The sequence below is a fragment of the Herpailurus yagouaroundi genome, unplaced genomic scaffold (genome assembly GCF_014898765.1).
Source record: "Herpailurus yagouaroundi ecotype Mexico unplaced genomic scaffold, PumYag 162, whole genome shotgun sequence".
Classification (NCBI taxonomy): domain Eukaryota; kingdom Metazoa; phylum Chordata; class Mammalia; order Carnivora; family Felidae; genus Herpailurus; species Herpailurus yagouaroundi.
The window spans coordinates 27,480,266-27,505,385 of NW_024412403.1; the positions used below are offsets into that span (position 1 = coordinate 27,480,266).

At 36.6% G+C, this 25,120-nt stretch overlaps 1 long non-coding RNA gene and 1 pseudogene across 1 annotated transcript in view; one reads left to right on the top strand and one right to left on the bottom strand.

The window, feature by feature from the left end:
* Positions 1 to 25,120, bottom strand: part of LOC121036070 (uncharacterized) — a 384,864-nt gene that overhangs the window by 195,603 nt on the left and 164,141 nt on the right. Inside the window, exon 3 of the long non-coding RNA XR_005793219.1 lies at positions 5,048 to 5,127. This is a non-coding gene — a long non-coding RNA (uncharacterized LOC121036070). The remainder of the gene's footprint in view (positions 1 to 5,047; positions 5,128 to 25,120) is intronic.
* On the top strand, positions 7,361 to 9,883 carry LOC121036069 (gametocyte-specific factor 1-like; annotated as a pseudogene).

Sequence of the window (25,120 nt, forward strand, 5' to 3'; positions counted from 1 at the left end):
AGGGGTGGTCCAGAGTAGTGGTAGGGCCATTCAAGCCAGGCTTTGGCAAGTTTATGAATGACATCTCTGGTGGCGAAATGGCGAACAGAATAGATAAAGACACATGAGAAGTAATGTCTGCAGGTGTCTAACCAGTTGGTGAAAGAGAAAATCAGTCACCCTAATTGCTATGAAATAGGAAGAGAAAAATACAACTTAGATTCTTATCAGAATACAGCTGTATGTAATCTAATAATATAGCCCCAACCCAATATTATTTCATTTGTTTCTCCTGAATAAATTGGGACTTTCCAAGACGCATTGCTAAGCAGAATACTATTAGCAGGCCAGACAAGAGACATTTAAACAATTGTTCAATAAATATCATCGCTGACTGTTTAAAATTATATAAGTAATACCTTCTTGAGGTTAAAAAAATCTAGTAACACAGAAGCATATAAAGCGGAAAATAAAGAGGACTTTCTGTCTCTTCTCTGTCATTCTATTCCCCTGATATAACTAGTAACCCGTGTGTTTTCAAGACATTTTACTGCATGAACAAATACACACTCTTTCGTCTTTATGAAAAATAAATGGACTAAAATTATAATTCTATATATATGTACATAAGGCTATAATGTAAGATTGATATTTTTTTCAATCAGAAAAGAAATCTTATCATACACGTGCTATTACTTGATTTATCTCATTTTCCCCCCAAAAATACATCATGGAAAACTTTTTAAGCCAGAACATACAGTCCTACCACAGTCTTTTTTAAAAAATTACAGAATATTCCATAATATGGAATCTCATAAATCATTAAACTATTCCATAACATTTTATCATTTTCTCAAGCTAGATTTTCACACAATTATATATATATATATTGCCATGTGTATTTAGAGACCTAAGTTCCAAGTCATTACCAATGCAAGCTTTTAATCATAGAAATACTGTCTGTTTTTCTCTATTATCTGGAATAAATAAGATACTAGGGATTTTTTGGAAAAGTCACTTTATCCCATTCCTTCTCATACATTTCACACTAAATATATTGGGGGGCAAGAAAGTGGATGTGAAGCCAACTGGCTGAGTTTAATATACCCTGTAGACCATAGTTAAGTATGTAAAAATTTAATAAACTCAAATTTCCAGTTACTCTGGCCAAAAGTTTATGTTCAAGAAATATTAACTGACCATCTTAAAAGTAAATCCTAAATGTTGGGATAGGTAGTTAGGCGAAGTATCCCTCTAATGATTCTAAGGAAAACTCACTGAAGGAGTCAGTGCAGATGGGGTCATCCATGCAGCAGCAGCTATATTTTCTTTTCCTTTTTGCTTATCCCCCCTTGGCACTAAAGACACCCTTGTGTACAGAGAAATTTTGCAGCTGGGCAGAAGAGACAAGCATCTGGCTAAGAAACAACACTATAACTCAGCGCAACTGTTGGCTTTCTACATTGATCTTATTAAATTTCAACTTGTTCTTCTGGAAAAGAGATTCACTAAGAGAAGAAAAAATATTACACAATTATTTCTGGTGTAATGGCTTAAGCTAATAGGCTTCACATAGCATCTAGGTGGGAAACACATTCGCCATCAAATGGGGACATGGCCGGCATGGGAAGTCTTCTTGGGGTCATCAAAAACCAAGATAACCTCCCCTCTCTTCCCACCAAAAAATTACCAGGATATCTGGACTACTCCTTTATATCTGGAATATTTAGCAAAAAGGATAAAATTAATAGTCAGTTAGTATAGACACAGGTTGAGAATCTTTGTTAACAGAGTTCAGTGAAAGCAAAATAGTTTGCTGGAATACCAAAGAATCAATATTTTCATTAGTGTAAATGGAAACGTCTACACTTCTACTAATGTCCATATTATTAGGGATAAGGATACTGTCCAGAAAGCAGAACAAATAATTTCCCAGGCCTCAAGCTAAGGTAAAGAAAAATTATGACTAGGTCAAAGTTGGTTTTTCTATTTATAAATGCAAACAAAAACAAACAAATAAAGCAAATAAACAAAAACAAAACCCTGGAGGGAATAGAGATCAATATTCATATAACAGATATCAATATCAGCAGAATATTTAAATAGTATAAATATTATAATATAATTATAAATAATATAAAAAACTATGGCCATCATAGACACGCACCACTTTCTCAGGCACTGGATGGGGTACGATGGGGTTGGGCACAGTACAAAGCCAGTAGCATGCCTATACTCATATTCCAGAAATGACTCTGGAACTCTCTTCTCTTATCTTTCCTATGGTCTTTCAACCCTCTGTCAACTCATTCTCTGAGAAGCCCTTGAGAGGGTCTTCTGAATAGGATAAGAGAAAAGAAGTTGTCTGCAAGATGCTTCTAGTTCCACTGTAGACAACATAGCAAGAAAAGAACAATCCAAGGCACTAGCAATTCTTATAAACTAAATAAAGCTATCTTGCTTTTGTGAATCAATCAAAAGCCCTTTAATCATCAAGATATATTTATATAACTGTTGCATGCATCAAAACCACAACGAGGTACCACCTCACACCTGCCAAAATGGCTAAAATGAACAACTCAGAAAACAACAGATATTGGAGAGGATGTGGACAAAGGGGAACACTTTTGCACCGCTGGTTGGAATGCAAAATGGTGCAGCCACTATGGAGAACAGCCACTATGGAGGTTCCTCAAAAAATTAAAAATAGAGCTACCCTATGACCCAGCAATTGCAAAATGCTGATTCGAAGGGGCACATGCACCCCAATGTTTATAGCAGCACTATCAGGAATAGCCAAATTATGGAAAGAGCCCAAATGTCCATTGACTGCTGAATGGATAAAGAAGAAGTGGTATATACATACATATATATACACACATATATATACACACACACAAAATGGAATAACAGTACTTGGTGATCAAAAAGAATGAAATCTTGCCATTTGCAATAATGCGGATGGAACTAGAGTACATTATGCTAAAGAAATAAGTCAGAGAAAGGCAAATATATGATTTCACTCATATGTGGAATTTAAGAAACAAAACAGATGAACATAGGGGAAGGCAAGAAAAAATAAGATAAGAACAGAGAGGAAGCAAACCATATAGAGAACAAACTGAGGGTTGTTGGAGAGGAGGTGGGTGGGGGAATGGGCTTAATAGGAGATGGGCATTTAAGGAGGGCACTTGTTGGGGTGAGCACTGGGTGTTATCTGTAAGTGATGAATCACTGGGTTCTACTCCTGAAACCAATATTACACTGTACGTTAACTAACTTGAATTTAAATTTAAAAAATTAGCAATAAAAAAATATATGTTGAATAGTTAAAATACCCTAAAAAATAACCAAATTTTAAGAAATTATAAAGTCTTTGCCTGCTACTTTATAAATCAGTATTATGATCCTAAATATCACTTAAAAAATTCCATGGTTGTAGGAGCACGAACATGTGTGTCCTAGTCATGTAAGCAATCTTGAATTCTCCCTGATTAAAAATCAAAGTTAAAATCACCTGCCACAGGGTATAGCCAAGTGTCTTTTATACCAAGTTTATCAAAAGAAGTTTATAGTAGTAAACAAAGTTCAATTCAAATATGGTTATGCATCACAACTGCTTGCAATAGTGACAACCGCAGTTATGCATTTGTTTACATTTTACTTATTTATTTTTATTTTTTAATGTTTTTGATTAATTTTTGAGAGAGAGAGAGAGCGAGCAGGGGAGGGGCAGAGAGAGAGGGAGACACAGAATCCAAAGACAGGCTCCAGGCTCTGAGCTGTCAGCACAGAGCCCGACACGGGGCTCGAACTCACGGACTGTGAGATCATGACCTGAACTGAAGTCAGACGCTTAACTGACTGAGCCACCCAGGTGCCCCGCATTTGTTTACATTTTAAATTGTATTAGAATTTAATTGGAGAATTGACACACAATATTATACTAGTTTTAGGTGTACAACTTAGTGATTTGACAATTATATACATTATGAAACATGATGATAAATGTAGTTACCATCTGTCACCATATACCGTTATTATATTACCTCTGACTATATTCCTTATGCTGTACTTTTCAGCCACGATGCTTACTTATTTTAACTTTGTGCCTCTTAATTCCCCTCATCTGTTTTGTCTTTTTCACCCCCTGCCACTATCCTCTCTGGCAACCACTGGTTTGTTCTCTATGAGTTTGTTTCTCTTTCTGTTGTTATTCGTTTCATTTTTTAGACTACACATATAAATGAAATCACATGGTATTAGTCTTCCTCTGTCTGACTTATTTCACTTAACATAATAGCTTCTAAGTCTATCCATGTTGTTGTGAATGGCAAGATTTCATTCATTTTTATGGCTGAGTAATATTCCATTGTGTATATATACCATATCTTCTTTATCCATTTACCAATGGACATTTAGGTGTCTTTCATATCTTTACCACTATTAAATAATACAGAAATAAATATAGGGATGCATATATCTTTTTGAATTAGTGTTTTCATTCTTCAGGTAAGCACCCAGAAGTAGAATTAACTGGATCTGTATGTTACTTCTATTTTTAGTTTTTTAAGGAACCTCCATACTGCTTGCAAATTACATGTCTGATAAGGGGTTAATGTGAAAGTTACATAAAGAACTCCTACAAATCTACACCAAGCAAACATGTCTGATTATAAATGCACAGAGGATCTGAAAAGACATTTTTCCAAAGAAATACAGATGGTCAACCGACACACAAAGAGATGCTCAACATCACTAATCATCAGTAAAATGAAAATCAAACCACAACAAAATATCACCTCACACCAGTCAGAATAGCTAGTATCAAAAAGACAAGAAATAACCAGTGTTGGCAAGGACGGGGAAAAGGGAACCCTCATGAACTACTGGTGGGAATATAAGTTGGTGCAGCCACTCTGGAAAACAGTAGAGAGGTTCCACAAAAACTAAAAAAATAAAATAAAATTTAAAAAAGTATGCATTTTATATGTGTGCAACTTACAAATGATAACTACACAATAGAATTAGAAAATTGGCCGCACTGGTCTATTTGCAAGTCACTTACCATTTTGTATATCTCATTCTCTTCTCTATTTAAATCTTGACATCGAGAATTTTCTTTATCTCAGAAGCAGCAACAAGCTCCTGAAAATTATTTTTATATTATAAAAGATTGTATTTATACATATACATATATATATATTTCCCCCAGAAAATGGTCAATTTTTTGAAACTACCTTTCATATTTATTAAGAGATATAGGCTCAAAAACAATCAGCAAATTAGTAGATTATGTCTATGAACACTTGATTTTTATTGAATGTTGTCAAGACATCAAATGTGCGGGTTCACCTTTGAAAAGTGCTAAATTTGTATTTATTCTTTTGTCCCTAGGCTAACAGCTGAGTGTTGTTTTTTAAAGCACCCATTTGAGGTGCTAAGAGGTCCTAATTAGATGAATTAAACAAACACAACATTAACTTTCAGAAATGAAGTGTCAGAACAGATACCTTTTGATCTGTAGATAACTAAGGGAGCAACAGTAAATTGCAAATAATGTGATTGCATTTCCTGCCTCAACATATTGGGTTTGATAAAAAGTTTTACTTTAGTAACTGCCCAAGATATTGCTCTGAGTAATTGAGAGGGAATAGATTATATTTTAGGGACTGCCAACTGCTTTCATTCTCATTTTTCCTGCCCATGTCAGGAAGGAAGGAAGGAAGAAGGAAGGAAGGAAGGAAGAAGGAAATAGAAAGGCTTCTGTGTTACAGCGTAGCATTGTTATCCTTAGGAGGAGTATGTTGTTTGTAGGGCCACTAAACAAAGTAAAATAGAACAAATAAACATAACAACAACAGCAAACCAGCGGTGATGAATTTTCAGTCAGTTCAATCAACCAATATGTAAGTAGGTACTGGGTTCGTTTTCGAGGGCCATCAAGATCACTTGAGGGATTTACAATCCAATGAGGAAAGGAATACAGATATTTCTACAACTAATGATAACACATGAGACAATGAAATTAATTATAAACATGAACATCTTCTAATTATCTTTGAGGTGGTCAGGGTAAGCATCGCTGAGATAAATTTCAACTGTACCAAAATGAAAACTCAGCACATAACACATGGGAAAAGAGAAGAAGAACAATCCAGATTAAGAGAATAACGTGGGTAAGGACAAAGTGTGATGGGAGAATCTAATTCGAGATTTCACCCAAGCCCAAGTCCAGGAGTTAGGGTAGGAGAAAGAAGAAGTTCAAGTTCAAGGGTGAATTAATGATTTTAGCTTGATGGCTAACTGAGTTTGAAGTCTATGGGAAATTCAGATCTAAAGCTCAGGGTGGGTATCCAAATTAGAGGTAAAGATGGAATCATCCAGACAAAGATGGTAACTGAAGCTCTGGGAGCCCTTGGTCTAGCCCAGAGCTTATGCATCAGTATTGTTAGAGAGTAAACCCACGGAATGCCTATAGTTAAACACAAGTTAGAGAAGATGAGAATAATAAAAAAAACCTCCTTGGAAGCAGCAAGACAACCAAGAAAGAGTGTACCTCAGATACTGTAAGAGGGTAAGCATTTCACGAAGAAGAGAGTGGCCAACATTGTCGAACAATGCACACTAGCAGCAGACTCAGCTATGAGAAAGTCATTTGCACTCTTGGAAGGGGCAGGTTCAGTGACACTGTGGGGTGAGAAACCAGACTGCAGACTGACTTGGGTAAACTGGTCAATCAAGTCATGAGTGAAGAAGTTAGCAAAAAAGCAGGATGGGAAGTTTTTCCAGTGGAAAAGCATATTAGAAAATGGAGAACAGGAAGGCAAATACATCCAAAACAAAACAAAAAACCTCTAACAATATCATTATAAAGTACTATATTTTAACTGTGGTTTCTGTGTGCTATTCATTGAAGAGGTGCCTCAGTAAAAGCCTGAAATTTTCCAGGCAGAGCAATGAGTAGATCACTTCAAACAATTAAATTTTGGCATCTTGAGTTGTGTGATACCGCCTAACTACTAATCTTTAAGGAAAAATATGTGATGTGTGTAATTAAAAAAAAAAGTTTCATATTTAAAAATATTTTTTGATAAAAGATGCATATTCATATCCATAGAGACTTACGAAGCTCTGGAACACAATCTCAGTGTAAGTCTTTCAAAGGACTAATACAGGACAAAACATCTGCAAAGAAGAAAAATAAGACTTTCTTTCTTTTTTTAAAAGTCAAATTTAAAAGTTGAATCTTAAAAGTCAATTGAGCCCGGGTGGCTTAGTCAGTCGAGCGTCGGATTTCAGCTCAGGTCATGATCTCGCGGTTCATGGGTTCAAGCCCGCATTGGGCTCTGTGCTGACAGTGCAGAGTCCACTTCAGATCCTTGGTCTCCCCCTCTCTTTGCCCCTCCCTCTCTCTCTCTCTCTCTCTTAAAAATAAACTTAAAAAAAGTCAAAAAGATCCACTCTTATACCACATGGAAACTAAGGCTATCGTTCACCAAATATTTGAAGAAATAAATGTTTCCCATCCAAATAATTCTCACAAATATTCCTAGATCATGAATATATTTCTCAAAGGATATAATTACTGCTTTCACATCAGATGACCTGAAATTGACATCCTACAAAATAATTGGCTCATGCTCTTTATAAGTGTCAAGGTCATGACAGACAAAGGAAAAATGAGGAGATGTCAGATGAGAGGAGACTAAGGTGACTTGAGAATTGGATCCTGGACCAAGAAAAGGGACCTTAATGAGAAAACCAGGGAGACTTGACCAGGTCTATAGGGTAGTTAATAGAATTGACTCAGTGTTAACTTCCTGGTTTCAATAATTATATTCTGGTTATGCAAAATGGTAATATTTAGGGAAGCTGATGAAAACTATAAGAGAATTTCTACAGTATTTTTCAAACTCTTTTGCAAGTCTGAAATTATTTAAAGTCAAAAGTTAAAAAAGAAAGATTTCTAACTATGAAAAGAGTGAAGAACCATGTCTGGAGAGAATACGAAAACACAAACTTGAGTATGTAGTTATATGTATCTTATTGCTTTAATTTTTTTAAAAAATTTCAACCAGCTGAAAAGTTGCTAGAACCAAATGACAATAAGAAAAACATACTAAAGCTGGGTCACGGATGTGGCGAGAAAGCAACTGTGGGAGAGCATGTCTCGACCAAGCACTTGGATTCAGCTCCTGTATTTCCAACGTGGAAGAAACTTACATGGATTCCCTGGACCCTGAAAAGCTATAATAATGTCCCTATGATAAAAACCACTAGATCAGGGCCCACAGATTTCCCTATCATCTTACCAGGAACAGAAAGAATCATCCTGATGTCGCAAACAAATTGGCTACTTGTCTCCCTCCACCAGGTTCCTTGACCCAAAATCATTCATCACATTTCAAGCTGTGACAATAAAAGTTGTATTGAGCAGGATGTTGTCAACAAAACCAGAAACCTTGAACAAGGGACTCTAGCTGGGAGCACGTGGCAGTATCCTCCTTGTGATGAAGACTAGGATAAAGATCTGTGGGAACAGACCAGCATCCCATTTGCCTGGGACACAGTCAACTACTGTGGCAACAACAGCTCTGAAAGCAAGCAACATAGTTATGGAACATTAGAGTAACCTGGCTTCAGGCATGCATGTTCCCAAGTCTCTGCTGTATGTTCTGCCATGGAAAGACAATAGAAATGCACAGTAACTGAATATCTACCTCCTCAAATGCCAGATCCTAGAAGACTCATGCTTCTTCCTGCTACCAATGGGTTCTTCATTTTTTTTCCTCCTAATCTAATTATAGAAAGATAAACCGTCTATGACTTTAAAACTGAAAAGAGAGAGAGAGAGAGAGAGAGAGAGAAATATACTAAAAATGCTTTGGTCCTAGAGAAAGAAATTTCTTGTTTACATGTGAAGTACTCTGTGTATATTTCAGTAAGTAAACTAATAAACAGAAACTCAGAATGTAATTTTCAATCTGGTTTCTATGTGACTTTATAATGTGAAGATGATGATAAAGGCCAATTTTGAAGTTGCCATGCCATTCAATTTTGAGTATCTACTCTATGCAAGACATTATCATAAGCAAAACATGGTCTTTGATTATGAAAAGAGCCTCATAATGTTGGTAGACTATTATACATGTTTCCCAACAGCAGTATTTCATAGACTGTTATAACAAAGAGGCAAGCCAAGTCCTGTTAGGACATAAGGATTACCTTGCAGTGGTCTGGGCTATCCACCATGGAGAAAATGAGTCAGGGTCATTTGAAGGCAGTAGAAGATTCTGATGAACAGTGATGGAGGCATAAAGGAAAAAAGCATTTTGGGAAGAGAAAAAGCCTAAGCAGAGTCACGAGATAGAGAAGTACAGGGCTGTTTTGATTATCTAATTCAAATAAGAGGGGAAGAGCTCCCGGAGTGAAATTTCATTGAGTGATAGGGAGTGAACAAGATAGTCTGGAGCTTAATGAGCCTTGGGACTCCCAGAAAATTATGCTTTGTAAGTAAATACTACCCCTGTCATGTTCAGGACCAGTACTATTAAATACTGCTCAATACCTTTCTGTCCCTGCATTCAGAGTATTTTCATAGTACCAAAAGTATGAAATATACATTTTAGTTGTCTACTCCAAAATGGTACTAGAAAATTCCAAAGAATCTAGATCTTAAAATATGTTCCAGGTGCACTGTTTTGCAAGTAAGCAATTACAATTCACTGTCCACTTCTAAAAGGTCAATAATTCAGCTTGCTCTACACGATCCTAGACCCAACATCAAGCTGCCCACTGAAGTTTTACAAACCTGAAACCTTCTTTGCTAACTGGATAGGAATTTCATTCTAGCAGCAAATGCTAAAGTATTCTAGCAGCACTTTCCTCTATCAAATAGTAGTTTCAGAACATGTTAATATTGGTGTGATGTAAAAAAGTATCTCTTCAGTAAATAAGTTTGGTAAACACTGGATGAAGGAAGGTTAATCAGATATCTTTGCTGTAGGAGTTATCAGAACCTTGATAACGCTAATGAGAAATACAGTACTCAATGAGGAGGGAGATAATACCAATTGTTAAACCCATAGGAGTCTAGTGATACAAGTGTTGCAGAGAACTGCACATTTGAAAACTGCACCAGATGCATTTCTGCTTCCTCTTATTTTAAGTCTATCACACATTAAATGGAATGGCTTAACCAAAAGTCTGTAAGGAAATAGAGGATTTCTCCAAAACAATTTGATTTCTGCATGCCTGTAGTTATTGTAATATCACCTTCTTCAATTAATTCTATTGGAAAATTTTCTCTCCTTGAGAAAATATCTCTGGTTTTAAAGTGGAAATTAGTCGGGGGTGGGGTGGGGTGGAAATCATGAACATATATGCTCTCTTCTGCTAACTTCTCTGAGGGGAAGGTTAATTTGTTAATAGGAAACCTGAATTTTATTAATCTTATAACATGGTTAAATCATTGGCAATGCTCGTGTAAATGATGATGTAGACACTAAGATAGAATAGAAAATTCTAATGCAATAGAAAATCAAAGAAGCTAGATACACTTCCAAAAATTAATGTGTAAGAAGGGAGTAGCAGTTTGAAAATCTCTGTGTACTTCACAGATCTCTAGGTCCTGCTACAAGCCAGCAACAACATGGTACATCCATAAAATATGTCTATGTTATGTCATGGCTTGGAATTGGTTTGTATTTACAGGCATTTGGATCTAAAAGAGAGTAGCAATTTCTATGCAGATCTTATGATGGTTCTGTAGCTTGAAAAGTGAAAGCATATGTAAATACCCAACACTAGGGTCTGGATCAGCAGAAAGGACGACACGTTATTACTCTGTCAAACTTCATTTCACAATGCCAATGTGTAGTAGTCTGGGTGCTTCACAGAGATGCTCTTATTTTGTGGTTGTAGTAAGGACTGAGGCAAAAGCTACTTATCTATCTGCCACTATATATATATATATATTTTTAAACATTTTTAATGTTTATTTTTATTTTTGAGAGACAAAGAGAGATAGCATGAGTGGGAGAGGGACAGAGAGGGAGAGAGACCCGGAATATGAAGCAGGCTCCAGGCTCTGAGCTGTCAGCACAGAGCCTGACGCGGGGCTCGAACTCACAAGCTGTGAGATCATGACCTGAGCTGATGTCAGATGCTCAACCGACTGAACCACTCAGGTATCCCCCCCTTTTTTTTTTTTTTGATGGGTGGCAGAGGGGGCAGAGGGACAGAGGGAGACTCTCAAACAGGCTCCACGCTTAGCATAGAACCTGACACAGGGCTCAATCCCATCACCTTGGGATCAAAACCTGAGCCAAAATCAAGAGTCGGGCTCTGAACTGACTGAGGCACCCAGGCGCCTCTGCTATTATATTTCTTTTCTTTTCTTTTTATTTTTTTTAATGTTTATTTATTTCTGAGACAGAGAGAGACAGAGCATGAGTGGGGGAGGGGCAGAGAGAGAGGAAGACACAGAATCTGAAGCAGGCTCCAGGCTCCGACCTGTCAGCACTGAGCCTGACGCGGGGCTCAAACTCACAAACTGTGAGATCATGACCTGAGCCAAAGTCGGTCGCTCAACCGACTGAGCCACCCAGGCGCCCCTAGTATATATCTTAATCATACTATGTTAGCTAAGGATTTTTGGCACTTTCATCAGGCTATTTACATAATTATAATTATTTTTTGTTCACAGCACTCTCAATTAAATATTAACATTATCCTTTCTCATATATATGATCAGAATTGCCAAACATATGCGAAACATTATATACTCTTCAAAAAAGGCATGAGGTGTGTTTTAATACAATTTGTTTGTTTGTTTTAGGAGTTTATCAGTTGTAAAACAAACAATCAAACAAAAACCACAAAAGACAAAAAAAGAAAGAAAGAAAGAAAGAAAGAAAGAAAGAAAGAAAGAAAGAAAGAAAGAAAGAAAACACCACACACACAAACAAAACAAAACAAAGAAACAAAAATACCAGCCCTTTGCTAATAGATTTCTATAATCAGGTACTCCCGTACAAACAGTAATTTACTTAGTTGGGATAGTTCCATCTCTCCAGAAAGTGAAATGTTTTCAGAATATCTTAGTGTTGAGGCAAATTTAATTGTTCTTCCTAATGACAAGTGAAGTTTGATCATCTCACCCCAACTCTCCAGGTTGCTATTACATTTTTTTACACCATTTTGGTTCATCTTCACTTTCGACTATACCAAGCAAACTCACACACAAGAAATATTTGCCACAGTCTCTAGAAAAAACTTTCAGTAGAAGTTTTATGGTTGGAATGAATTAGCATTTTGTTTTAAAATACTGGAATTTTTAGATATAAGACGACATTACCTAGAATATAGAAATAAGATGTTTGCTAAAGCAAAGTTAGTCCTTCTTTCTCCTTAAGCAATGAATGTTTGCTTCTTGCCCCCTCCTTCCCTACCTTGAAAGCTAAGTGCAAGCCTTGTGTGAACAGCCACTTGTAGTAAAGAAAATAGCCTTCTGTTTCTCTTCCCTGGAATGTTCTCCCAGATACACGTGGCTAGCCCCTCACACTTTCCAGATTTTTACTCAAGAGTTACCTCCTCAGTGAAGCCCTCACTGGCTAACCTATCTATAATTTTTATCCTCCTCCTAACATTTCTCCCCCCCCCCCGTTTTTTTTCTTTTAGTTTTTATTTAAATTACAGTTAGTTAAAATACAGTGTTAAGATTAGTTTCAGGTATAGGGGCTCCTGGGTGACTCAGTCAGTTAAGGGTCTGACTTCGGCTCAGGCCATGATCTCACAGTTCGTTGGTTCAAGCCCTGCATCAGGCTATGTGCTGACAGCTCAGAACCTGGAGCCTGCTTCCGATTCCACCTCTCCCTCTCTCTCTGCCCCTCCCCTGCTTGCAGTCTGCCTCTCTCTCTCTGTAGAAGAATAAACAAACATTAAAATAATGGTTTTAAAGATTAGTTTCAGGTGTAAAATACAGTGATTTAACACTTCCATACAACATCCAGTGCTCATCATAAGTACACATCTTAATCCCCATCACCTGTTTTACCCATCCCCCTACCACCTCTGGTAACCATCAGTTTGTTCTCTATGGTTTGGAGTCTGTTTCTTGGTTTGCCTTTCTCTCTCGTTCTCTTTCCCTTTTGCTCATTCATTTTGTTTTTAATTCCACATATGAATGAAATTATACAGTATTTGTATTTCTCTGACTTATTTCACTTAGCAAAATATTCTTTACCTCTATCCACATCATTGCAAGTGGCAAGAGTAATATTCCATTGTGTGTGTGTGTGTGTGTGTGTGTGTGTGTGTGTGTATCACTACTTCTTTATCCATTCATTAATCAATGGTTTTTGGGCTGTTTCCATAGTTTGGCTATTGTAGATAATGCTCCTATAAACATTAAGGTGCATTTATCCCTTTGGATTAGTGTTTTTTGTATATTTTGGGTAAATACCTAGCAGTGCAATTGCTGGATCATATGGCAGTTCTATGTTTAACTTTTTGAGGAACCTCCATACTGTTTTCCAGAGTGGCTACACTGTTTCCCGCCAACAGTGCAAAAATGTTCCCCTTTCTCCACATCCTTGTCAGCACCTGTTGTTTCTTGTGTTGTTGATTTTAGCCATTCTGACAGATGTGAGGTGATATCACATTGTAGTTTTGATTTGTGTTTCTCTGATAATGAGTGATATTGAGCATGTTTTCATTTGTCTGTTGACCATCTATATGGCTTCTTTGGAAAAATGTCTATTCATGTCTTCTGCCCATTTTAATTGGATTATTCATTTTGGGGGTGTTGAGTTTTAGAAATTATTTACATATTTTAGATACTGACCCTTTATCAGATACGTCATTTGCAAATATCTTTTCCCATTCAATCGGTTGACTTTTAGTCTTGTTGATTGTTTCCTTCACTGTGCAGAAGCTTTTTGTTTTGATGAAGTCCCAATAGTTTATATTTGCTTCTGTTTCCCTTGCCTCCAGAGACGTATCTAGAAAGAGGTTACTGCCTATGTTCTCTTCTAGGAATTTAATGGTTTTATGCCATACATTTAAGTCTTTAATCCATTTTGAATTTATTTTTGTATATGGTGTAAAAAAAGTGTTCCTGTTTCATTCTTTTGTATGATGCTGCCCAGTTTTCCCAATACCATTTGTTGAAGAGACTGTCTTTTTCCCATTGGATATTCTTCCCTGCTGTGTCAAAAACTAATTGACCATACAGTTGCAGGTTCATTTCTGGGTTTTCTATTCTGTCCTATTGATCTTTATGTCTATTTTTGTGCCAGTTCCATACTGTTTTGATTATTACATATTTGTAATATAACTTGAAATATGGTATTGTGATGCCTACAGCTGTGCTTTTCCTTTTCTAGGTTGCTTTGGCTATTTGGGGCCTGTTGTGGTTCCATAAAAATTTTAGAATTGTTGTACTTGTGTGAAAAATGCTATTGGTATTTTGATAGGGATTGCATTAAATGTATGGATTGCTTTGAGTAATATACATATTTTAACAATGTCTGTTCTTTGATCCAAGAGCATGGAATGTCTTTTCATTTTTTTGTGTCGTCCTCAGTTTTTTCTTCATTGTTTTATAGTTTTCAGAGTATAGGTCTTTCACCTCTTTGGATATGTTTATTCCTAGGTATTTTATTGTTTGGGTGCAATTTAAATGGAATTTAATCCCTTCAATTCTCTTCCTGCTGCTTCACTACTGGTAATAGAAATACAACAAATTTCTGTTGACTTTATATCCTGTGACTTTACTGAATTTGTATTAATTCTAGCGATTTTTTTGGTGGAGTCCTTCAGGTTTTTCTATGTAGAGTATCATGTTATCTGCAAATAGTGAAAGTTTTACTTCTTTCTTGTCAATCTGGATGCCTTTTCTTTTTGTTGTCTGATTGCTGAGGATAGACTCTTCCTAACATTTCTATACCCCCATTTTCCTGCTTTATTTTTTCTCTTTATTATTTTCATTACTTAACACACAGTTATAGTCTACCTACTCATTGTTTATTACTCACTTCCATCACTAAGATGTAGACTCCACAATGACAGAGAATTTGTCTTTTTGTTTTATTATGCATTGCCAGGACCCAGGACAGTATCTGACATAAAACAGATGCTCAATAAATTGAATAAATGAATCTCCACCATCATATGAAATCTCCTCTATGTACACAGGTAAGCTTTGTTAAACAAAACTATCTTCTCAAAACCCTTTATCAGTTCAATGACAAGGACCAAAAGCTGAAGAAACAGATGATACAACATTAGGCAATCAATAAAGTGTTATAATGTGATGAACAAATATTTATGTCACATGAAAAAAACTTAAAAACAATTTAAAAAAACAGTAAAAAAAAGACGGATATTGGATGGAAATATTAACAGTCTATATCTTATCTATACTTCCCTAAATTTTACAAAACAGACTCTTTTTTTTCCAACCTTACCTCTCTATAAGCCTCCACGGACACACTCAAGTTGGTTTGGTCTAGTCATTTCATTGTTTATCCAGATTACATATTAATTTGCTATCATTTTATGGCTCTTCTCTTTCCAACTTAGTTGTAAACTCTCAGAAGGCAAGATTATGTTTTAAACAACAGTGATCCTACCACACCTCACTCAGTAATAAATGTATGGCCAACTCTTATTACATATGTGTATACTGACTGGCTGGTTGATTCACACCCGGGATTGTGTATCGTATCTGCAGATACAGCATAGCCTCTGCCATCTTAAGGTCAGTTGGCTCTTTAGAGTAACACTACGGTAACAAGCAAAAAAATTTAGCATAGCAGGCATTATTCTACATTCACACGAAATTTCAGGGTATCATGAACAGCTCTAATTTAAAGGGCAAGAACAGCTCCATGTAAAGGGCACCTGGGTGGGTTAGTCAGTTAAGCTTCCACTGTTGATTCTGGCTCAGGTCGTGATCTCACTGTTCGGGAGACTGGCCTGCGTCAGGCTCTGCAATGGCAGTGCGGAGTCTGCTTCGGATTCTCTTTTTCTAGCTCTCTCTCTGCCCCTCCCCACATGCTCTCTCTCTCCCTCTCAAAATAAATAAATAAATATTAAAAAAAAGTTAAGAGTTACATTTACACAAGTGATACATATCTACAAGATGAAATGCACTCTCCTTTGAAATAATTTTCAAAGATATTTACATTTTTTTATATATCACATGTAAAAAATTAGGAAAAATGATAGTCTACATTATTAATATTTGTTCAATGCCACAATGTATTTAATCAGAACCTCAGTGTCCAACATTTTGATTATTTCTAATTTTTTTATTATAATTAGGCCTGTAAAAAATGGACTTTAAGATAAATTTCTGTGTGATTGCCGTGTTATAAAAAAGGAAATTCAGATATTTTTACTTAATAAACCTTTAAAAAAGATTATCAGTAATACCATTTCAATCCATATTCTGAGGCTTGCTCAAAATTTGGAATTAAAATTTGTAGATTAAAGATTATACTTGTTCAAGGGATTTTCATGATAGTGCCAAATGTGTGTGTGTGTGTGTGTGTGTGTGTGTGTTTGATTTATAACTTTATTTATTTATTTTTTTTTGTGAGCTCCTTTCATTTCCAGGCGGGGACTTTCAGAAGACCAATGAGTCAGCACTTGGGATGTCTGTGGTACAGTTTAAACATGTGATTATATTAGAATCCTAAGGGCATTTTGATTTTTTATTGGGAATAAACATTCCTGCAGTGATTAAAGTACATGAAATATGATGCATTTTTCCACTAAGTGATAAGTAAACATTACCAGAGACATAAGCTTTTTCTTATGACAGAATTTGTGGTGAAGTTTAATCCTCAAATGGTGAGAACATATAGTTTCTTGAAATAATAATATTTAATGTAGTTGTCTCAGAATGGCCTTATAATGATCATAAAATGGCTGCGTTTTTTTCCGTTTCATACCAAAAGGTCTCTGTCGATTAAGTTCAAAATCTGAAGGGATTAACTTCTAAAAATCAACTCCTTAGAAAAAAGGTTTTGAGAAAAATCTGAATATTGTCCCAAAGCACAATATTCTGACAGCCAAAGAGAGAACCCAAGCTAAAACGGCAAGGGTATTTACCAGGAGCAAGAATTTCACACCAAAGTATAACAGAGCAAGTAACATAAAGGTTACTTTTAAGCCATGACTAATTTAAGAATAAGAGTTATGACAATTTAAAATATGTAAACCATCTTGAATGTTATTCAAGCAATAAGGGCCAAGCATGTAGACATTTTAAGATTTTCAGATGCTCAGCATTTTTACTGGTGTGTTTAAAATGTTCTCTTTTTAATTAAGGAACTCAGTTTTAAAAGCTACTAGTAGAATGAGTGGAGCTATATTAAGTTTTACAACATTTAAAAATGTAATAGCCATACATATAATTTCTTTAATGCAATATTAATTTTATATTTTTAATAGATCATATTAAGATCAATTTTCAACATAAAAAAAATCAAGTCAAACAACAAAAATGTTAGTGTATCTAAAAAAGGCTTATTGAGAAACCGAGCAAGGAAAAATAAAATTCACATTAGTAGAATTCCTTGGGATTCTACTTGAAAAGTCAATAACTAAAACATAGAAAGAAAGAAGGAAAGAAGGAAGGAAGGGAAGAAGGAAGAAAGGGAAAAAAGAAAATAAGAGAAAAAAAGAATTAAAATATAAGCCTCCATGTATCACTAATACGTATTATAAAAAGTGTATCCCAGTCATAAAGTTTAGAAGTTTAAATAAACAGTGGAACTGTAAGGTACTCTGTAAAACAGTAACATGGCAAGGTACTTGGTGAAATCTTCATGGATGAATGATCACATGGAAGCAAGCTGTGTCATAAACAGGGGAGGGTAAATTAGGGGAGGAAGATGAAGTGAACAGGGATGTCAAATTGTAGATCTTATGTTCAGATTCCAGAAAGAATAATAAATCTGCTCTAGATAAATCTGTTCTAATTCTAGGTGGGACACAATTTAGAGAAACTTGTTTGATGCCAAAAGTCCCTGTTTTTGTCCTGATCAGAAAGGTAGCACTTGTAAGCAAATACATTTTAAAACAAACTCAATAAAAGCAACTTTTAGCTGCATACCAGATACTTGCTGGAACAGAGGAGATGGTTTTCTCTGTGTATATTAATCCATCTGTTTTGGCAAGGGAGGAAAGCAGTTCCTTAAAAAGCAAATTATCTACTACTTGACATCTCTTCTTTTATTATGAAAAAGGGGTCCTTTACTTTAAAATGTATACTTTCTGGGGGCGCCTGGGTGGCTTGGTCGGTTAAGCGTCCGACTTCGGCTCAGGTCATGATCTCACAGTCCGTGAGTTCGAGCCCCGCGTCGGGCTCTGGGCTGATGGCTCAGAGCCTGGAGCCTGTTTCCCATTCTGTGTCTCCCTCTCTCTCTGCCCCTCCCCCGTTCATGCTCTGTCTCTCTCTGTCCCAAAAATAAATAAACGTTGAAAAAAAAATTTTTTTTTAATAAAAAAAAATGTATACTTTCTGTCTTCATTTCAATATCAAAAGTAATTCAATTTAAGTTAATTAAAATTAAAGTTAATATATTTCCAATAACTAGAAAACCTGTGGTGAATCACTACTCCCAAAAAATACATTTAGTAAAGGTAAATTATATATTTATCTTAAAAGGCACTTTATGAGCAAAGTATGGACACAGATTACTATAAGTAACTTTTCTTTAGCCAGATGTCTTAAATTCCAGGGAGCCAAGGTCTTGAGCTGGGCACGGATGAATAAAAAGAATCTTCCCATTCACCACTGTTACACTATTCAGAGGTATCATCTTCAAAACATATTAAATTTTAATTTGCAATTATAAAAAGATGATTATTTCAATGTGAAAGAATTCTTCATAATTAGGGAAAATGGGTATTTGGGGAAGAGGCCAGCATTTGCAAACAATAAAGTTGAGGATCTTCTCATGTTGACACAACATCAAAGCAACTAGCGTTTTGTTATGCTGGATGCCAGAGGTCCAAAAGCAGAAGTCAAAATGTCCTCATGAGATCACCTGGCATTTATTTCGATATCTCTTGTTTGAGACATGACAGCAATCAGGCACAAAGCACAACAATGCACTCTACTTTATTAAGACCTCATCCTGTAATAATTGTTCTTTTTTAAGACAAGTGTCCGTAGTTACATAAATGAGCATGATTTTGGAACAGAAAAGACTAACCACAAAGGATAGCCATGTCCTCTGGACTGACACAGGTTTCAAAATATTTAGAAACTAGAGATTATTTGAAATACCTCTTCCTCAATTAATACTCTTCAAATTGGTTTTACAATAAAAAAATTGGTTTAAAATAATCGTTTTTAAAAAATGTTTATTTATTTATTTTGAGAGACAGAGAGAGAGTGGGGGAGGGGCAGAGAGAGAGAATCCCAAGCAGGCTCAGTACTGTGAGCATGGAGGCCAATGCGAGGCTTGATTTCATGAACTCTGAGATGATGACCGGAGCCAAAACCAGAGTCGAATGCTTGACCCACTGAGCCACTCAGGTGTCCCACAGTAATAGTTTTAATTCATCAAATTTCTTGTTGCATTACTTAGTACAATACGCTGAGTATAATTTATTAGCTATCATCTGGGGCCTGATGATATCTACAACAGTGTCTGATCTGTATTAAGATATTATTTTTATTGTTATTTTATGACAGATGATTTAAATAAAATTTAAATAAAATTAAAAAGGTAAAATATGTAGTTAGGTTAGATTTGCAAAAAGTTAAACTAGCTGAAAATACATTTACAGAGCCATGAATTATCCAGGCATTGAAGGCATTTACTTTCTGGTTACTTTCAAAGTAGTGTGGGTTGACTTTTCATTTAGAATATAAAGGGTTTTTCCTTTAATTGTCAAGGCAGTTGATAAAGTATGCCTTCTCACATCTATTTTCACCTCTGCCCCATGGCACCAAGACCTGCTATGAAGAGTTAGAAAGCTCTGAAAAAGAGACAATTCTCTCTATAAATGGATTTTTTCCAGTAGCTAATAGGACTTAAAGACACCCAACAAACAAAAAATACAACTCATGTGCTTGAAGCAATCACACTCTGAGCAAATTTTTGCAAGTAATATATCAAATGCATCAACTATTTTATGCATGCAACCTTTTAGTTCAATGCAGATTACCATAGCACAAGGGTTGGCACTGAGCATAGAAAGAAGATCAAGTGGGGACACAGAAACAAGAAAGTCTCATACAGATATAGAAAACAGTGCCTTAAAAAGAAATCTCTCCCAGTTAAATGTTTCATCAATACCCTAGATGGAAGAATTAATAATAAACCTCAGGACCATACAGTGGTTCTGCAGCTTTGGATTTACTGCAGTTAAAGAATTTTCATATATGTTTAAATTAACTGTTTAGAAAACTTTAGATAACTTAGTCTGTAGAGTCTTTTTCCTCAATTAATTTTTTTCTGTTTGTACCAAAACCCAACTGTGACATTTTTGGTACCATGGTTCAGATTCAGAATATTCAAAGTAAAAAATTTCCCTTACAGATGCTCATGGGGAAAATCATATTCCCAGATACATATACCACATGTTCTACCAAACCTTCTAATTTGGCAGTGTTTCAACATGTCTTTAATGCTCATCATCAAACGATATCACCGAAAGCAGTTTTCATTAATAGAGTTGAGGAATTGAAGTACATCATTCTCTGGGATATAGGTGATCAATAGCTTGATAAATAGAATCACCCTGAAAACAAATGGCAACCATAAAAGTGGCCTTCAGTGTGGTGCTTGGCAGTCATTCTGGTGTTGGGAACAGAGGTGGGCTCTTACGCCACGTGCCCTTGGGCACAGGGCATGGTTACAGGACCTGCCTGCCTGACCCTCCTTGAGCTGAGAGTGAGCCAAACCAAAACTCCCAACCATGGGCCCAGAAGAGAGTGGTATTCAGAATCTGGGTCATTCATTTAGATGAAAAGAGCAGGTGTTAACCAAGTCTGAAAGTAGCATGATGTTGGAATGATCTAGAAAAGTCTGGATTTTTTAAAGTGAATTCTTCATGTTTCACATTGTTAACATCCTGAAAATTTGTTAAATGTTGAAAGAGTTATTACTATTTTCAGATCCTTTCAATAAGCAGACTTGTTTTAATACACACACATACACACACACACACACACGCATAAAGATAGAAAACATATACAGAACTATCAAAATCTGACAAGTATTTTATGAAAATAAGTCATTATTAAATAAGCTATCACTTTGTGCTTGTAGTGGGCAGACAACTCAGAAATGGGATAGAAGCCAAGAGAAACGAACATAAAAGTAATAACTGAGGGAAAAAATGATGTTCTAGGAAAAGTATTTAAAATTAGTAACAATCTGGAGTTGGAGGCCGGAGCACAGATGACTGCTCCGAGCTGCATTCATAAGGAAAGAATCTGGTGAACAGACACATCTAAAGGTAGAGCCTACAGGAAGGAATGTCTTCTTCAGGGTGCTGCCCTACCTCCTTTTCTCATACGTAGGAAGGAGTTATATTTAATTCCTTTCTGGAAAAAAAAATCCTACAACTTTCCCAAGAGAGCTAATGGCTCTTGGTCAACATTTTTAAGAATTTGGGTCATGTGTCTAGATTGTAATTATTTATTTCTCTTTCTCCCAAACCAGAATGTGGGCTTTCTCAGGGTTGGTACAGTATTTTAGTCATCTTGGTATTTCTCAAGCCTAATAGCAGGACTTCTAGTATCCGTTTGGATCTTTCCTCTTTTTTTTTTTTTTTTTTTTTTTTTTTTGGTCAGAAAGACATACATTTACTGTCTTTCCCTCAGTATTTTTTTTAGGATTATATTATTTTTTTCCTCAGATTTATTACAATTATTTTAGGCTATATATGAATCATGTAGTATAAACATGTTCAAGGCTCCTTTACTCCTGAGCTCTTCCTAATAGGCAGGAAGAACCCAGGCTCTACCTGTAAATTTTATTCCATTATTTCTAGACGCATTTACTGGTTCCTTGTTACAAGGTCTCTCCACAATTGGAATTGACATACTCATGCATCCGGAAATGGTTATTACAGTCTTTATCGTCTCTTGGCATTCTGAACCTTCCAACTTCTAGTTCTGAGATGACGCAAAATAAAACAGTATGGCAGAATCATTGCTAAACCTTCAAATCACCAGAGTAAAGTTAGAATAGTGCCACTCTCTCAATAACCGGAATGACATTGTGGTAAATGGGCAGGTTGTTATGGGCAACTCCGTCATTGAATCAAAAATGTTACCAAAGGTTAGCCTTTGGAAAGGGAGGCTAAAAATAGCTGTTAATCTAACAAAATGAAAGATGAATATATACTGTGTATTTTTGTGGACAGCATGTGTGTATTCACACACATACACAGTTGTATAAATTTTTGGTGTGTACACACACATGCAGATACACATCATGAATATTTGTATAAACAATCACAAACAGTGCTAACTAGTTAGCATTATGTTAGCAAGTGCTTCCCAAAGGAAAGCAAGACCATGCTGGAGGAAAAAAGGGACTGGAGGAAATTATTACATATAGTGTATAGTGTTAGGTCACTACTTGAAAGGACAAAGTTAAGTCTAAGGCAGGGTAAAAATAAGGGAAATGGGATAAGACAAGGGACTGTTCTCTCTATACCATTAACAGTGTGCAAAAATGCCAAAAGCATAGGCAGGGCTTGGACTAATGGAAGAATTTTTTTTTTTTTTTTAATTCTGTATTCTTGACTCACAGATGGAGGAGAGGGTGAAGGGAAAGTGGTGAGAGGCTGTGGGGGCCACTGACTGTTGATGCTGGACTGCTTCCTTCTTTTGGACACTGTGGCTTTCTCAGAGGTGGTGAAGGAGGAAAGCCACTAAAGAGCAGGAATGGAAAGCAGTCGAGTCCTGCAAACCCCGGACGCCTCAGATGTGGCGCTGGCAGGCCGCCATCTGTGGGCCCCGTGGTTACGGCACTGGAGTGCCAGTCTTCATCCAAGAGCAAGCTCAGAAAGCTCATCTGGTGAGGCTATGACAGGGTGGCCGTGACATTCAGATGGCAACATCCTGAGGTTTCACTCAGGGGCATTAAATAAGGAGGGAAAAGTTCTTCCTCCCGTCTGTTTACCAAATTTTTTTTATACTCAAAATAACCAGTCTTGTCATCCTCAGAGCTAATGACTTAAGGCAGTGATAAACAAAGTGTCTGAAATTCAGAGTTTAGTCTCAACGGCCAGGGGGCAACCTTATTTAGCAGCACAAATTATGTCTAAATATGGAAAAAGACAGGTGGTCAGGGTAGGAAATTATACTGAAAGATCTTTTTCCTTGGGCTGACAGAACTGCTCTTCGCAAGTGAGAGAGAACTGGCCACGTATCAGAAAACGGTTGTTTCGGGAGACGACAGGTACACTGGAATGTTCTTTAGGACCAGGGAACATGGTCCAGTGTTCACTCCATTAAGTTCTATTTTGAGTCTTTTGTTACTTTACATGACACAGATGTCCCAATAAAATAAAAATTTTATTTTTTTTCAACGTTTTTTTATTTATTTTTGGGACAGAGAGAGACAGAGCATGAACGGGGGAGGGGCAGAGAGAGAGGGAGACACAGAATCGGAAACAGGCTCCAGGCTCCGAGCCATCACCCCAGAGCCTGACGCGGGGCTCGAACGCACAGACCGTGAGATCGTGACCTGGCTGAAGTCGGACGCTTAACCAACTGCGCCACCCAGGCACCCCTAAAATAAAAATTTTAAATGTGAGTATTATCCTTGATGCTGGTTTGGCAATACTTGGTTCCACAGCACAGGCAGGCCTAATAACTGCCCACAGCCAACATTTCTTATCAGAAGAACACATCGTCTACTCTCCTTAAGTCCTTTTTGCCTCATCTATAAAGTGTGGACGATGATGATGCCAGCCACTGATGGCTGTTAGAAGACTCTGATGAGAATATGCAAAGGGAATGATAAAATGTTATTCAGGGGGAGAATTTTATTCTGATAAAAGGCATTCACTATGCCTAGTGAATAGTGACGTTAACTACAAAACTGTTATATGTACTTGGAGAAGAAGAAAAGTGAAAGATAATCTTGATTCAAGCATTAAGCAGAGGTAACACGCAATCCAAGAAATGTACGATTTAGTAATGTCTGCTATGGTGTGTACTGTTAGTGATAACTCTATATTCTGTAGATTCTATAGAGTATGAGATTCAAGCCTCGTGTCTATTTTAGAGATTAAAAAAACGTAAGTTCTCAGACCTCAATTTTTATCTGGGGTTATGTTCTCACAGAAAGGTCTTACGTTATGATTGGTTTGGTTGCCTGAAGTATATACTCAATACAACTGACAAAGAAGTGGGGTGGGGGGGTGGGACTAGTAAGGATGTATGAGGACATCAGAGGCTGGGGTTCGTGGAATATGTTCACACTCTTCATTACAGGTAAGGTAGAACTCCAAACTGAGGACAGAAGACCAAAGGCCAGAGTTCAGAGGAAATTCTACTCCCAGAAAAAAGCCAGAAAGCAAATTACCATCAAAGACAAAGCTCTGAGTGCTCCCAGAGTTAGGAGCCACTCACCTGGCCCACAAAAGACAGATGGAGCTCATTTGGGAATCAGTATACCTTAAACTATACTTAGCCGTAAAAATTATTAGCTAGATGGAAAACTTCCTTGATGCACATTAAATAGCATAAGATATTTTTCAGATATCTCTAATCCGTTATCTCATTGTCCTGCTTTATCCAAGTCTTCACTTGTGCGGCATCCATATTTAATCAACAGATGAACAGCCCTTCCACAACAGCTCCAGAAGGGCTCTGTGCAAGGGCCACTGTCCCCAGCAGATTCTCCTCACCGCTGCCTAAACCCAAAGGAGTGTGGACCTATTACACATCTTGGCAGTTCTGCTGCCCCTGGAATAGGAGCCTGTGAGACAGCAGTAAAATGTCCCCTAACCACTTTGGGATATCCAAATCCCAGTGGCATTTTAAGTCCAGGAGTCTGTATCTGGTCCCAACTTTCCATTTTTTTTTTTTAATTTTTAATTTAATTTAATTTAATTTAATTTAATTTAATTTAATTTAATTTAATTT